General features: G+C 39.5%; 1 protein-coding gene across 2 annotated transcripts in view; it reads left to right on the top strand.

The window, feature by feature from the left end:
- WSCD2 (WSC domain containing 2) overlaps positions 1-15778 on the top strand; it is a 465279-nt gene that overhangs the window by 65256 nt on the left and 384245 nt on the right. The window contains exon 1 of one of the 2 annotated variants that reach the window (XM_082264347.1): positions 1945-1994. The exons of the other annotated variant lie outside the window; for it this stretch is intronic. The gene's annotated coding sequence lies outside the window, so the exon portion shown is untranslated. Of the gene's footprint in view, positions 1-1944; positions 1995-15778 lie in introns of those variants that run through there. 2 annotated transcript variants of the gene reach the window in all.

Here is a 15778-nt window from a genome sequence, read left to right as displayed (position 1 = left end):
CACACAAATGTAATAATTTACTAATGTTTATATACTCGGAATCTTGTCGACTGAATGATCCTAAGTAAAATGCATGTAAATGTATTCTTTATTGCCAGCGTTGTAATATACATGTGTATATGCGTAATATACATGTGTATATGCGTGATCTCTCATCCTTTGTGATGGCAGTAAAGAAAGGGATGGTATACAAAAATTGTATTAAAATACATTTACATTTTTTTTTTTTTTAAAAGCTTCCTCATCCCCTTGTGCTCACTCACAAATATGAATGTGTACCTAGGTCCTGCATGCATATGTAAAAGATAATCTCACCACACATATAGGGTATAGTTGTGAAAATAAGCGTGAGAGAAATTATTTCCTTGGGACCCAGCGCATCACTGATCAAAGTAAAGGGCCAATCACAACGGCCCTTTACCACGTGATCACTCCATCCAGTTATAGAGTGATCGCTTTTGCCAACAAACTGGGATCATGCCCAATTCAGCACACACTGCAGTGTTTCTCTCTCCTCACAAGCTGTATCACTCTATCAGTGTGAAGAGAGAAGAGGGAAATGCCACAGCAGCATGAGTTGGATGATCCCGAGTGCCATCAGTGCCCCTACAGTGTCATCACAGTGCCATCAGTGCCCCTACAGTGCCTATCGGTGAGGGCTTATCACTGCCCTACAGTGCAACCTCAGTAAATGCTTATCAGTGACCTACAGTGCCATCAGGGAGTGGTCATTAGTGCTGCTAAAGTGCTCATCAGTGGCTATCAGCACCACCCTATCAGTGGATCCTCATCAGCACCCATCAATGCTGTAAAAATGTGTAAAAAAAAAAAGTCTTAAAGCATTTCCGTTTTCTTTCTACAAAACGTGTGGGAAAAAGACATGTTCAAAATATCTCATTATGCCTCATAAAATATGGGTTGGGGTGTTTGCTTTCTGAAAATTGGGTCATTTTGTAGGAGTTCCCATTGTCCTGGTGCTTCAGGGCCTAGTGTGATAGCTAGTCAGTAAATTAGATGTATCATTTATGTCCCTAGAACACCTAATGGTGCTCCCTGCATGTTGGGCCTCTTTATGTGGCTAGGCTGGGAAAAAGTCTCAGGAGGAGTTGCAGAATGTGTTTTGGGGTGTAGTTGCAAGTATGCATATGCCATGTGCGAGAAATAACCAAAAAATCATTTTCATTTTGCAAAGAAATGTGGTAAAAAATGACAACTTCACAAAACTCACCATGCCTCTTACTAAATACCTTGGAATAACTACTTTCCAAAAAGGGGTCATTGGGGGGGGGGGCAATTGTACTGTTCTGATTTTATTAGTGTCTCAAGAAATGAGTCAGTACATCAGGTGTAATCAATTTTTAATGACTGGCACTATAGCTTGTAGACTCTATAACCTTTGCAAAAGCCAAGTATTTTTACTAAGGAAATGTAGCAGTATAAGTTTTTTGTTTGTTTTTGTTTTTTTTTTTTTTAAAGAAAAATTACTAATTTGCAAAATTTAATAACCGAATTTTAAAAAATTGCATTTTTTTATTTATTTTTTGTCAAAATGTGCCATCTTCTTTTTTTATTTATAGTACAAAAAAAAAATACAGTGGTGATTAAACGCCACCAAAAATGTTATGGGTACAGCGTTAGAAAGGGGGTATAGGTGGTTAAAGTGTGTTTGAAAAATAGCTATGCAAAAATTGTGAGATATAAAAAAAATTTGCAACAATCACAACCACTATTTTCTAGCAAAAAATGTAAATTTTTAACATGTATAAGAAAAATTATAGAATTGCCAAGTGGTTAATATAAAGAAAATATGTACAAAACCAATATACGTGGTGTTTTTTTTTTTTTTTTTTTTTTTTTGCTGTGCTAACTGTAAATTAGCTCTTTGTTTTGACTGCAGTCTTTATGCTTTATCTCCAGTTTCACACCATCCTGTTACTATTCTGCAAATTATCTGGACTTCTGTGCAATCCTATTTATTGATCAAAAGGAGGAAGGTAAGCTATCTGTCAAATAACACACATACACATTGGATGTGTAAGAAGGAATGCATAATAAGGACAGAACTGGTTCGGAAAAATTACAGCAATTACAGATGAGGTTTACCCTTATATCACTGTAGTTTAGATACCAAAACAATATGTTTATAATAATCATGCTTTTTCATAAAGAAGCATCTCACTAAAGAGTTTCCAGAGTATGTAGAGTAGACATGAATAGGCAGGTTGGAAGATGGTTTCTTTATGAAAGGCTTTCTATAAGACAAAGCTGAACAGCATACAACATGGATATCTCTCAGCAGACTCCATTATTATAACAACATTGCAACAATGCGCCATGTGGTCAGGTTGTGTACCTGTTCAGATGACACGATTCAATGTCCCCATGATAAAACCACTGGAAGTCCAATTAAGCATAAGTTCTAATATATTTGCTGGGATACTTTCTAAAACTTTTCAGGAATGATGCATGTTGATGCATGTTTTCCTTAATGCTAAACCATTGAGGTTGCTTGGACTCTAATAAAGGATGTCCACACAGAATAGTTGGAGAAAAGATGTGGAAAGGCATGGTAAAGTGTGCTAAAAATCCTTGCAAAGTATATAGTTCAGCTTGAGAAGCTTTTTTTTTGTCCAGCTCAACAGGGTTGCTGTTGTGACAGAACACTATAGTACATTACGTAGACAAGTCTACAATGCGTATGAGTAGGAGCGCTTTTCAATTTATCCTCCCATATTCGTAAAGAAATGGGTTTGATTTTGCATGAGCAATTCTGTATTGCTACAATTGTGTAAATTTTAGATCAAATCATAAGTTAAGCACTCTAAGGTAAACTGCAAATAATATATATCCAAAATCCCTCACAAATGGTCAAACCATGTATGATGTGAGAATATATTACATATATATCCAAAAATTCTGTAACGTTGGTGCAAAACAAAATTCTTGTTCAAGTATTTTATTGAAAATATCTAAAGAAAACATGGTTTAAATAACAGAGAAAGTAGAAAAATATACAATGAGGGAGAGTTGCCCCACATAACTTGTGAGGTTATAAGCAACAGAGCAATACCCTGGACAGAAAATGATAAACACAGTTAGTGCAATGTTTATAAGGTGCTACCAGGACAAAATTGTAATAGACTGGGGTATGAATTGGGCTGAAGACAATAGTGGTGTCAATCATATCAGACCTAACATTTCTGTTAGGAATTGGGAACTTTGCTGATACTTAGCTTTTATACAAAGCCTGTTTGACCCTTATGGCAACATTAGGGTCCATGCATTAAGGTGAGAGGATACCCACAGGGGTGGGCACACTGAAGGTGATGTGCGCAAATCTAAAGAAGATGTTGACTGTTTGTTTTTTGACACCCAATTTCAATAATGTTTGGGACGATTTATATCAATGGACTCCTTCCTTCTTTTTCTTCCTCCTTCTTTCTTCTTTCTTCCTTCTTTCTTTCTTCTTTCTTCCTTCTTTCTTTCTTCTTTCTTCCTTCTTTCTTCTTCTTTCTTTCTTCTTCTTTCTTTTCACTATCTTTGCATTATATTACTGATGTCACTTGGCTAATATGATTTTCTCTGTCGCTCATTGACAGACGCAGTCCTCTTGATTAATATCAAATCGGGTTATACTGCCCTCTACAGGAGTAGGACACTAGGCAGAAGGAAAACGTTCTGGCCACACCTTAGGGGCAGTCCCAGAAGGTATATCCTCTCACTTCCTGCTACAGGATGTCAGTTTTTTTCTGTCTAGTTAGGAGTAAGGACCTAAGTTCCTTGCTGGGATCTTTGGTCCTGGCAAGATTTTTTAGAAAAACTTTTTTTTTAGGCAGCTTTTTTCTCCAGTTGTTCCTGTGAGATCTTCAAGCAAGTATGCTGAAACTGGGCGACGGGCTGGATGTTAAGATCCAGTGGTCACCCCAGTCAGCCTACGAGCGCGTGCAGGCCCTAGCTCCGTGCTGGGTCGGCCGCGACATAGTCCCACTGGACGGGGACTGACCCTGCGAGTTAAACGTCTCGCCTGGACGCCGACGACCAGTTGGAAACTGAGTCATGACGTCCGTATTGGTCGACAGCCCCCCCACCTCGGTGGAGAGGGGTTCTGTCAGGAGTTGACGCCCGCCTGTTCCGGTATGGTGAGTGTTTCTGCCGCGACCATCTCTAGATGGATCAGACAGACGGTGGTATAGGCTTATTCTATTTAAGGATCGGGATCCCCCGTTTCCTGTTAAGGCGCACTCTACTCGGGCGCTTAGTGCTTCCTGGGCCTTCCGCCATTAAGCGTCAGTGGTCCAGGTTTTCAAGGCGAAATTGTATAAGGTTGATGTGCTGGCATCGTCGGATGCCTCTTTTGGCCGCAAGGTTCCTGCAGGCCGCTGTGTGAGGAGACTGTTGGTCTACCTCAAGGGTTTGTTGGGTTTTTCACTTAGGTCTCATCTTTTTGCTCGATGAGTCCTTGATGCTTCTAGTTGGCTCCGGTTGGGCCTTCTGGATTTTGATTTCTGTTATCCCACCCCTCATTTGTGGCACTGCTTTGGGACGTCCCGATTTGATATTAATCAAGAGGACTGCGTCCGTCAATTAGCGACAGAGAAAAATGGATTTTTGTAAAATCTTACCGTAAAATCCTTTTCTCTTAGGGCTCTTTCACACGGGCTTTCCGTGTGAAAGGTCCGCTGCGGGACTTTTTTTTTTTTTTTTCACGGAGCGGATGACATTTCTGTCATCCGCTCCGTAGGTCCGCATATCATCCCATCAGTTTGCGGATGATATGCGGACCTAATGTAAGTCTATGGGGGATTGCGGATATCAGCGGATGACACCGCTGACATCCGATTTTCCTTCCTTTCCGTTTTTTGAACGGAACAAAAATAGGATTTTTTCAGTTCCAAAAAACGGAACAGAACTGACAGGAGGAAAATCGGATGTCAGCGGATGGTATTCCGCTGACATCCGCAATGCCATAGACTTACATTATGTCCGCAAATCATCCGCAAAAAAATAGGATGATTTGCGGACATACGGAGCGCCCGTGTGAAAGGGCCCTTAAGCTCATTGACAGACGCAGTACCCGCCCCTCTACTTTTGAGTTGGGTTGGGTTAAATTCTCTGACACTGCTTTGTGACATAACTGACATCCTGTAGTAGGAAGTGAGAGGATATAAGAGAAAAGGATTTTACGGTAAGATTTTACAAAAATCCATTTTTGTTAGTGTACACAGAATTGTTTTGTGAAATAATTTTTATTTAACATTTTTGAGCTTACAGAAAAAACACATATCAACAAACAGTGTTGTGACCTGAAAGAATCCCAAAGCAAATGTTAAAAAAAAAAAAAACAAGATATTTTCTACATAAGTAATATCAGCATAGAAATGAAGTAGGCCAAGACAAAGGCTGCAACTGCTGCACCCCAACTGGGAGTATTCTGAGTATACAGAATTTATGAATATACATGTAATATCTTCTCACACATACATGGTTTGAAATTTTGTGAGGGATTTGTGGATATACATTATTTACAGAATACCTTAAAGCACTTACTTTTAATATTTGATTTAGGTAATAGTGGCAGCAGCTTGTGATAAAACAAATTAGAACAATTTAGAAAAAAAAAAAAATATTGCACATATTTAGAATGGGGATTGTTTAATAATTTTCAAATAATGTAAATTGCATCTCATTTATATTATTCCTGAATTTGTCTCATTAGACATTATGATAAACCGTAAAAAATATATATTTTCATGACTAGTAGTTTGTGTAGATAAAAAACGCACATTTTGGACTCTTCGACTAACCCTTAAATGGAAATGGCTCAATTGGCTGTGGTTACATAATTTCTCTGTATCTGGTCTACAAGCATTATGATATCATTATGCAAGAGTAAGTCATGTGACTGTGTGTAGCATTGCATAGCTATTGTGCTTGATCTCTCCAGCTGTAAATGTTAATACTGAATTAATACTATAGTAACTATACATTATTGGTAAAGGCAGAAATCCCATCCTTTTAGCTGGATTTGCAATTTGCTTTTTGTCTTGTAACCAGTTTCATTCCCATGTACAAATAATGTCTTTGAGAACATCTGGCACAGTACATACTGTCAAAATATAATTTTTTTTTTTTTTGTCCTTCGTTGGAAAAACTATTCCAAGACAGTTAGAAGCAGTATTGGTTAGACCAGGTCATGTCGCAACCCCACTGGGAACAAACTGTGTCCCGAAGCAGAGGACAACCCACCCAGCCTCTAGCCTTTACTTCCATAGTAATCTTTATGGTTTCCAACGATCCTATTTCTCAATGGTTAATCTTCATAGCCTCCAACTGAAAACAATTTTATCCTAATCTATTTACTCAGGACAAATGTATGGTTGCAAAAGAGCAAGAAGAGGATAGAAGGAGATAGGAAAAGTTAAGATGTTGTTGTCCAAATTTTTGGCAATGGCTCCTCCATAGAGTCAAAATGAGTCAGAATCAGAATCTCTCCCTCCCAATCAAGAATGCCCAGACAGGCATTTCATCCAAGGTTCCCATATTTTCCCAAAGAGGGTTAGCTTATCCTTAAGTACTGCCACCATCCATTCATTAATCATGATCCAGGTCAGCTCAGCCTTCAGGAAATCAAACGGGATCACCGGCGACCACCAGGAGTGAGCTATAGAAATCTTGCCATGAAAATGAAGGCTATTATTCGTATTTCCAATAGAGCCTGTTGTGGAGACTTCACCAGGTTAATCTGGGTGAGGGAATAAATAAAATTGTATGTGCGGATCCAAAACTGCCTGACTTTTTTGCATGTCCATCAAGTATGTAGGACTGTTCCCATCTGTCCACATCCCCGAAAACACCTGGAGAAGGCCCCCTGAACAGCGGACGCCAACCTGACCGGGACCATATACCATCTCAGGAATACTTTATATTTCGCCTCTATTAGAGAAGTGTTGATGTATGATCTGGAACTGAGTTGGGCTAACTTTCCCCACTCTCCCATGTCCGACTCCTCCCCCAAATCTTCCTCCCATCATATCATATATGGTAATTTAGTATTCTCTTCACCCAAAACATTATAAATTGTAGATATGTGACCAGTGTGTTTATGCACCAGAACCGGATAAATACTTCATTGGGTTCGATGAAGTGATGTCACTTGTACGTTTTGAGGGTATTCATAAGATGTAATATCTGGGAATATCTATACATTTCCCCTGAGGGGAGTGAATATTTTTCTTGTAGTGTGTCCCTAGAAATCATTCCCCCTATGATCGCATAGATCTGCTAGTCGAAGGAACCCTTTGTTTGTCCACCATTCAAACGTGGAGGCCTAGAGGGAACATTGGGTTACCCAAGAGAGGAACCATGGGGGCATGGGGAGACCTGAATTTGTGTCTTTTTTTGACAGTCTGTCCCATATCCCACAATGCAAGGGACAGGGTCGGGCACAATATACCTGGTCTGTCTTTAGCTTTCAGCCACATAAGATTACAGATTTGGGTATTAGGTAGGTGAGAGGACTCCAACTGTATTGAGATTGGTCATGGTTTTTTTGAGTGAAACCAAATTAGTTGTCAGTTGGGCAGCATAGTAGTATTTAACTAGGTCTGGTACTCCCAGCCCCCCCCCCCCAACTCAATTTAGCCCGCCCCCCAATGTAAACAAGGTGAGTTTGTTCAACCTAGGCCTCTTGTCTCCTCATAAAAATTTCAATACCTTCTGCTGGAAAGTTGTTAAGTCTGTCATATTACCATTATCGGTAAGGTACGGAACAGGTATAATATCCTAGGTAGGATATTCATCTTCACAGAGTACAGCCTACTGAACTGAAGAACAATATTAACACTTTAGTGGAATCCAAATGTATTGGGTCTGTTGTTCAGCTGGACTTCTATATTAATACTCTTTCCCATATGATTATTTCATATTTAGTTGATGAATAAAATGGAACCACATGATAGTTGGTAAGCAACTTACTTTGTGTTGCATGTTTTATGGCACCTAAAGAAAATCCCTTACCAAGTAAATGGGTGTTTTCTAACATGTTATTCAAATAGAGATGTGGTGCCCAATGACCACCACTTGCACCATTAAATTTTATTGCCACTGAATTGTTGATTAAACTAGATAAGAGCTGAGAGAATTATGTTCCCTGTGTCCAGCTTTAAGAACTTTCCCCAACTGCTCAATTGTGCTATTTGTGTTGTGAAGATAAATAGTGCGCTATCTAAAACTTAAGTGTCAAACCTTTGGTCATTAATGAATAAACACAAATATATACTGTGATAGATCTATCCATTCATCATACAAATATCCAAATTGGTTGTATCATTACATAAACACCACTGAATTCTGATAAACATACAATCAAGTGTACTGTATGAACACAAAACTTTTAGAGTATATAAACCAGTACAATAAAAAGTGACTTGCGCAACCAATCCACTAAAAATAGGTCCAACGTGATATCAAAAATTGTTTTTCATGAACCGAAAAGCTCATAAGTGAGTGAGTTGAGTGAGTGAGTTAAGTTTCCACTGAGAGTGTCTATCAATATCCTTTGTGTAACAGTGCCTTCATGCAAACACAATTTGAAAGTGCCAGTGCTTCGCCACTGTGTCCTAGATAAAATTATTGGCTGCTTACCAGAAGTTTAGTTCCACAAGGGATCTTATGCGCATATAATTTATCCTGATGAAAGGGATTCTGCTCCTTATGGACGTCTCACTGGGGCTTAGAATAAAAGCAAGCTCTTGGTTCGTGGATGTTTTGAAGTGAAGATGGGTGGAGAAAACTCATAGTGCATTTTCCTTCAGCTTTGCTGGTGGTTCACCCGAGACTTCTTAGGTGTGATCAGTCGAGCCCTGACTGAGGAAAAACAGGTCCCAGCATGCTCTCTAGGTTTCATTGTCCAAGCTTAATTGAACAAGCTGAAATTAGTAGTTGATTTGCTACCATGTACAGCTGCACAGATTTTGCACTCCCCAGTATTCGTAAATCAACCCCAGTGTTTGGGTTTTCTAACAACAACTACTGTCGCAGGCTTTCAGAAAATAATTGTCACTTCAAATTTGGCTATTCACAGTTTAAATACACTTTAATTCATTTCAGTTAACACAAACACAATATAATAACCATTTTTGGTAAAATATAAAAATGACTTGCCAAGTTAATAATTAAAATTAAGAACACCCATGGAATGGCGAAAAACTACAGTACATTCAATTATTCATCGGCAACACTTTAAAGGCCCTTTCAGGTTACGAGTTTAGAGCTTGACAGGAGGTCTGGTGCTAGGATTGATGCTCTCACTCTGGCATTATTGCGATACTGCACATGTGTAGCGTGATCAGTTTACATATGCGTGTTGAATCTACATGCATGTTTGCAATTGCAAATTATATTGGGGGGGTGGGGTTTCTGATATCACAAAGCAGGTGGAACAAGAAAGTTCTCCTCACTCTGTCTAGTTCACCCAATGTGACTGGACAGCAATTGGGGTAGCCCCCTTCCACTGCCTGGAAAAATGATCAAGCCACTGTATAGACCTATAATCACCAGCAGAAAAGAATGGTAGCTAGCTGTAGCTGCAGTCATGGTCTTGGTATAACCACCTTGATAAGAGGCCTTATAGATATGTGGTTAATATCTACCCTGCGTTGTCTCCCAATAGCTCACTTTTTACCTAGAATTCAGCTGAACTGAGTATGTAAGTATTTTTATTTCTCTGTCTCCCCATCACTGTGACCCTTTTATACTTGTGGGATTTTCATTGATTGACTGCCTATATTTCTTCTCATGTTTTCTATTCAAGTCTTGAAACCACAATTTTTAGACCTAAAATGGCTACGACAAACGGGCTGTTGTAAATAGTACAGGCAAATAATAATGAGCATCAAATGCAACAAGTAAAAAAGAATGTGATCTTGTGAGGATTAATTTTCTAAACTACAGGTTGAAATTTCATAATGTAATTTGGGAAGAAAGAATAGTATTTCAATAAACCTTATTTTAAAATAATTTTTAATCAACACGTTTTCAAAATAATTTGAGTTTTTAAATGGCAATATTAAGAGTGTGAGGCAAATACGTTTTTATAATTTTGGATTATTTCCTATTTATAATGTTTAACTTTAAAATAGCCATAAAGATTGACCTTATTTTGAGGCTTTCTTTCTATATCCTTAAATACCATTGGTTTAGTTGCCCCATGCAAACATCTAGCTTCCAGTCTTGAATATGACTGAAGGGCCAACCATTGTAGGATTCACAAAAAAAAGTGACATCTGCCTGCCTGACATCTGAATTAATATCAGAGTTGGTGCTTAAACTCTGCAACAAGCAAAATATCCCAAACCTAATTAAAGGTCACTTATAAAGTATATGTTCCTTTTTAACCCCTTTACTGAAATCCAAATTTTTACATCTAACCTAGTATGCAGTAATTTTAAAAATGGAAGAGTCCAAATGGAGTCAAATCTACTTTTTACACATCAAATGTTAAACATGGGAAAGAAATGTACCAAATGAATATCCTAAATGAAAAATAAAATAAAGTTATCTGTGGTTTTCCAACTTTAAGTGAAACAAACAACCAAAAATGTATTATTCCTTTAGACACCGGGCAGTTCAATTAATTTCCTAACTGAAGCTATGGATAAAGAGTCCATTAACTTAACATATTCATGATTATAGAAAACCATTGTTTCATTAAGATTTATGTTAAAAAACAAACACTTATTTAAAAATTAGCTCCTTTGTATCACTGATGCCAAGTAAACAATCAGTGCAACTTACTGACACAGTAAACCAGGACCAGTCCTCTGGTAGAAAGCTCAATAAAGCTCTAATATTTGGGCGACTAATAAACTCCCTAGAGGAGAAAGCAGCTAAGCCTAATAGTGCCTTTTTGGAATTACCCCTCTGATAGAGTGCTATTCAGCCCACATATCATAACCAGAAATTTTACATTTGAGATTAAATTAACTCTCCGCTGCCATCCTTTCCAGTTAGGCTCTTTGGTGACAGCCATCACCTCCAAACTTGCTTTTCACTGAACACCAGTTCCCAAAGCAGAAAAAAAAAAATTCTTAATTTCTAAACTGTAATGTTTACGTGTATCTGCATATAAATCAGACAGAATTCTAACTTATTTTAATTTTCTCCATACTAAAATGACTGGGGACAAAAGGAGGAGCATTTACCCATTCTGAATACAGCTGTGACTGTTCTCTTGATATTAATCTGCTTTGTTACTTATCCAATTTAGCTCAGTGAAGTGAGACAAGCTTAACTATTAAAGCAAACCTATATAAACACTTTATAAACTGAGAACAGCAGTAACTTGAGTTGCTTTCCAGAGGAAACCTAGGACATTGTATAAAAGCATACCTTCCAACTGTCACGGATCCTGCAGGCCCTTCCTGGAACTTCAAGCAAGTCCCGGAGTCCCACAGGTCTGGGCTGTATACCAGAGCAGAAGGCCAGAACAGGTTCTTGGCTCCCTTAACTTAATTTGCTGACAGAGAGAGATGCAACGATTGCAGTGGCAACTGGCAGGGGATCAAAGGCGGGGAATTAGTGCACCACGCAGAAGATGCAGGGAAAGTTCCGAGACAAACGGGGGGGGGGGGATGTGCCATGCAAGCACCCTAAATGCTACTAAGTGCCCTGGGTTTGGACTGCCTTCTACGGTTACAGTTACAGTTCCTCGCAGCACTGCTTTCCCCAGACAGCTAGCATGATCACCTTGGCCAGCACCACCCACAGCCTCGTGGTTGCTGCACACACACAACGATCCTGCCCTAAAGCTCTGGTGAGCAAAGAGGCAAGGAGGGTATCAGAGGAGGGGTTGGGATGCAGAGATTCGCACAGACTGGGGTGCAAACGTGAGCCAAGAGGGGGTTTGGGGTGTGGAGGGGAGCGGATAGGGGGATCTAAGGTGCAGAGGGGGGTTTGGAGTACAGATGAGTAGAGGATGGGGGGTGGGGGTCTAACATTCAGCAGGGAAGACTTGGGGTGTAGAGTTTAGCAGACACAGGGGTGCAACAGTGAGCAGAGAGGTAAACCAGGCTTAGGAGAAGTTGTGATGCAGAGGTTGGCCTAGAGGGGAGTTGGGATGCAGTTGTTAGAAGAGAGGAGTTGGGAGTTGGGATGTACAGATGAGGGGGTGGTTGGGTGCAAAGGTGAGAAGAGGGGGTGGGATGCAAACCTGATCAGAAAGGGGGGGCTGGGATGCATAGGTGAGTGTAGAGGTAAGTGGAATACAGGTGCAGAAATGATCAGAGGGGGATGTTTGGGGTGCAGCGTTTAACAGAGAAGGGAGTTTTGGGTGTAAAAGCATGTTAATGAAGCATGCAGCAAAAAAGCATGCAGATGAAGCAGAGAGGGCATTTGGGGAACAGAAGGTAGCAGAGGGGGAGGGGTTGTGGTGTATAGGTTAATGGGGGTGGGAGGGCAGCTGGGAGAAAAAAAAGGGGGATTGGGGTGCAACTTCTCCCTGCAGAAATCATACCTCCAAAGGGAGTACAGGGAGGAGGCAGTGTGTACCGGGGAGGGGTTGAAGTGTAAAAATGGAGTGGGAGCAGTTATTAGGCCATGCCAATATTTGGCATAATTCAACCAAACCCGCTTTTTGCCACAGCTCACTATGAGTCCCTGCAGGTTGCTGTCTCTCTAATGTGCCCCACATTCTCATATCCAAAAGGTGGGAGGTATGCAGAAGTAGTAACTTCAACTGTAAAGTCTGTACTTTGCTTCATCCCTGAACCCATCCCAAGCCTGAATTTAGGTTTATTGTTGTGAAGAGCAGTTATAGTGAGGGTTGGACAGTATTGGGGGGGGGGGGGAGATTAGAGCTTTGACTTTGGAGCAGCAGGCTCATGTACTTGAGATACATGGCAAGCAAACATAGGTCACTCAGCAAAGTTAATACTAAATGTAGAAGCATTGGGGTTGAATTTCTAAAGGCAAATAGGCTGTTCACCTTGCAGGGGAATGTTTCACTTTGCAGAGGAGTTTTCCCTCCGCTTAGTGAATGTGGTGAAAATTCAAATTGCAAAGAATACCCAATGCAGTGCAGGGGGAAAAAAATATTTTTTCTTATACATGATTGGATAATAGTGAATGAGGTGAAGCTCTGCTGACTTCTAAGCTAAGGGTAAGTTCCCTTGCAATGTAAACAACCTATTTTCCCCGAATAAATCATTCCCATTATTTTTTTTATATATGCAAAATTATAAGGATGCATATACAGTAGATGAGCATGCCATATATAGATATAAAGAGAGAAATACATTTAGCGAATAAAAGAATGAAAATTCTATTTCAGTTGGTAACTGGAACCCTGAGTTTCATGTAAGAAAGCTGACTCTTTATTAAAATACAGCTGTAATGTTAAGCTTTTGTTTATATTCAGCAATTAATACGCTCTTATCAGGATGGAACATCAAGGCATCTTATTGGACTAAGTTTTTTGCATGGTAATTTGGCGTACTCAATTTGTTCTTTATTTCCAATGTTAATTGTTTCGACATGGGTAGAAAAACACACGTACAACAGATTGCATTTCATTTTTATATGAGTGATCACATCCTGTAGCCCAGATATTGTAATCAGATTCTCAAAAAAAAAAAAAGTTGAAAGATCCAACGTTCTTTAATAAGATTAATATTTAATTTGCAGAAATATCCTGGGGCATTCAGCAAAAGTGTTTGCGCAAATTTTGAATGTTTCCAATCTTGCAAATTATAAACACACTCTTGGGTTCGGCTTTCTCCAAAAAAATACTTCTCAAGAAACCATATAATCATATTTAGCCACACCAGACTGAGTCTCTGATTGGAAACCACAGGGGTGGCAGGTCCAGTGTTTGTCAGGCTACACAATAAAAGGACATCAATAACCATACAATATTAAGATACTGCTCGGACCTTAAAAAAGGGGTGTGTGTGTGTGTGGGGGGGGGGGGGGGATGTACACCCTGAAAGCTTGTCCTAAAAATTTTAGATGTTAATGCAAATAAAATGCTTATCACGGACAGTACTCAGTAGTTGCATGTATAAATGCAAATGTATTTTTTATATTTGCCTGATCAAAGGAAACGCCAGAGGGCACCATACTAAGTGCACCATATACAATGGTACAGGCGCACAAAAGCTTAGGCAAGTCACACAGGGTGGAAAGAATTTGTGCTTTTCATACAGGATCCAGTCTGCGTTCTGCATGGACGAAGAAACAGGAGTCACGCAAAATTCAGCTTCCATAATGGCCCAGATTTGTTAAGCAGGGACCGGAAGTGATTGGTGAGCTCCGTGGAGAGAACAGAGGACCAGATGTGATTTCAAACAGTAGCCATTGGGGGCATGGCAATGTGCTTCAAGGCAGCCCAACCTCTTAAGCTGTGCCCCTTGTGAAACCACCAGTGTTATACTTAAATGTGACTATCTACCATCTGCACTTAGTGCTAAAAAACAATACCAAACACCAAAATGGCACAGTTGCACCCATAAAGCAAAAAATACAAATGCTCTAATAACATTACGCTAATATTACTGTGCTGTGCGTAATAATACTCCAGAATTGTGCAAAAAAAATAAAATATGTGAACCAATTGGGTATTTTTATTATTAAACAAAACGTTATAATCACCAAAAACTGTGCAAAATAGTGAAGACAAAGTCCACATAAAGTAAAATGTTCATAAACTTGTGTGTTCATTGAGGGAAAAAAAAGTGTAAATCCTATCCTTTATACCAATTATACGTGACCAGTGATTCACAAAGCCACTTACTGGCCTGTTAGACCTTAAATTATAGGTGGTCTAACATAGCGTGAAGCTGCTTAGATCTCGCTTCATGGATCTGTTTGTATATAGGGAACACATGCGGTATCCCAATATCATACTCCACTTCGGTCCCCCTTCCTGCTCCGTATTAAAGCTCGGCCAGAAAAGATGAGATTCTAAATAGTGTGATACCATCAAAATGTTTAATAAAATACAACTTAAAAACGACTTCCAAAACTCCAATGAAGTTGGTGCATAATCCTTTAAAAACACAACTGGTGCTGGCTCCACACAGACTTTGGTGACGTCAGCACAAACTCCATCCTGCCTGACATATGTTTAGTCTAAACAGATGATGTCAAGGGGGTACAGCTTGCTGTGCTGACGTCAGCATAGCAAGCTGATCCCCTTGACAGCATGTGTGCTTAAAGTGTAACGCCACTTTTGTTGAGAGAAAAAAACTCCCTTCTGGTTGATCTCTGTACATTGCAAGGATTTTAACAAACTTTGTTGCAGATTCCTACCTTTTTTGTTCTGAAGAAATCCATGGTTTGTTCATTTGTGCTGAGTGAGTCTAATGGGAGTGGTTTCATAATTATCTATCAGCTGTGGCAGCTGCAGGGCTCTAATCAGGGAAGCTGCTGGGCCTACATCTCTTTAGACGTGTTCCTATTGGGAGTATCTCACCAAAAATGACATTTTGTTGCAGGGGATGCCAGAAATCTGACTTGTATCTTAGGCAGACTTCTGGGAAAATTGGTGAGCCAATCACACAAGCAGGAAATGTTTCTGGGGTGTGGTCAGTACACATTCTGTGTACAGAACAGCTCCAGGTAGCCATATTGCATTGCTTTTTCAGAAAATTACAACAGCTGCAGATTGAAAAGGAAAGGTAATTTTTTAATACAATTCAATTGCAATGATTTGTGTCGCAATTGTATACGCTATATTGTTTTTTCTTTATTTGGTATTTTTTTTCCCCCACAAAAGTAGAGT

Source organism: Pelophylax lessonae (genome assembly GCF_965119305.1).
Source record: "Pelophylax lessonae genome assembly, chromosome: 1".
Taxonomy (NCBI): domain Eukaryota; kingdom Metazoa; phylum Chordata; class Amphibia; order Anura; family Ranidae; genus Pelophylax; species Pelophylax lessonae.
The sequence above is the reverse complement of the archived record's forward strand: the minus strand, read 5'-3'. Positions and strand labels throughout refer to the sequence as shown.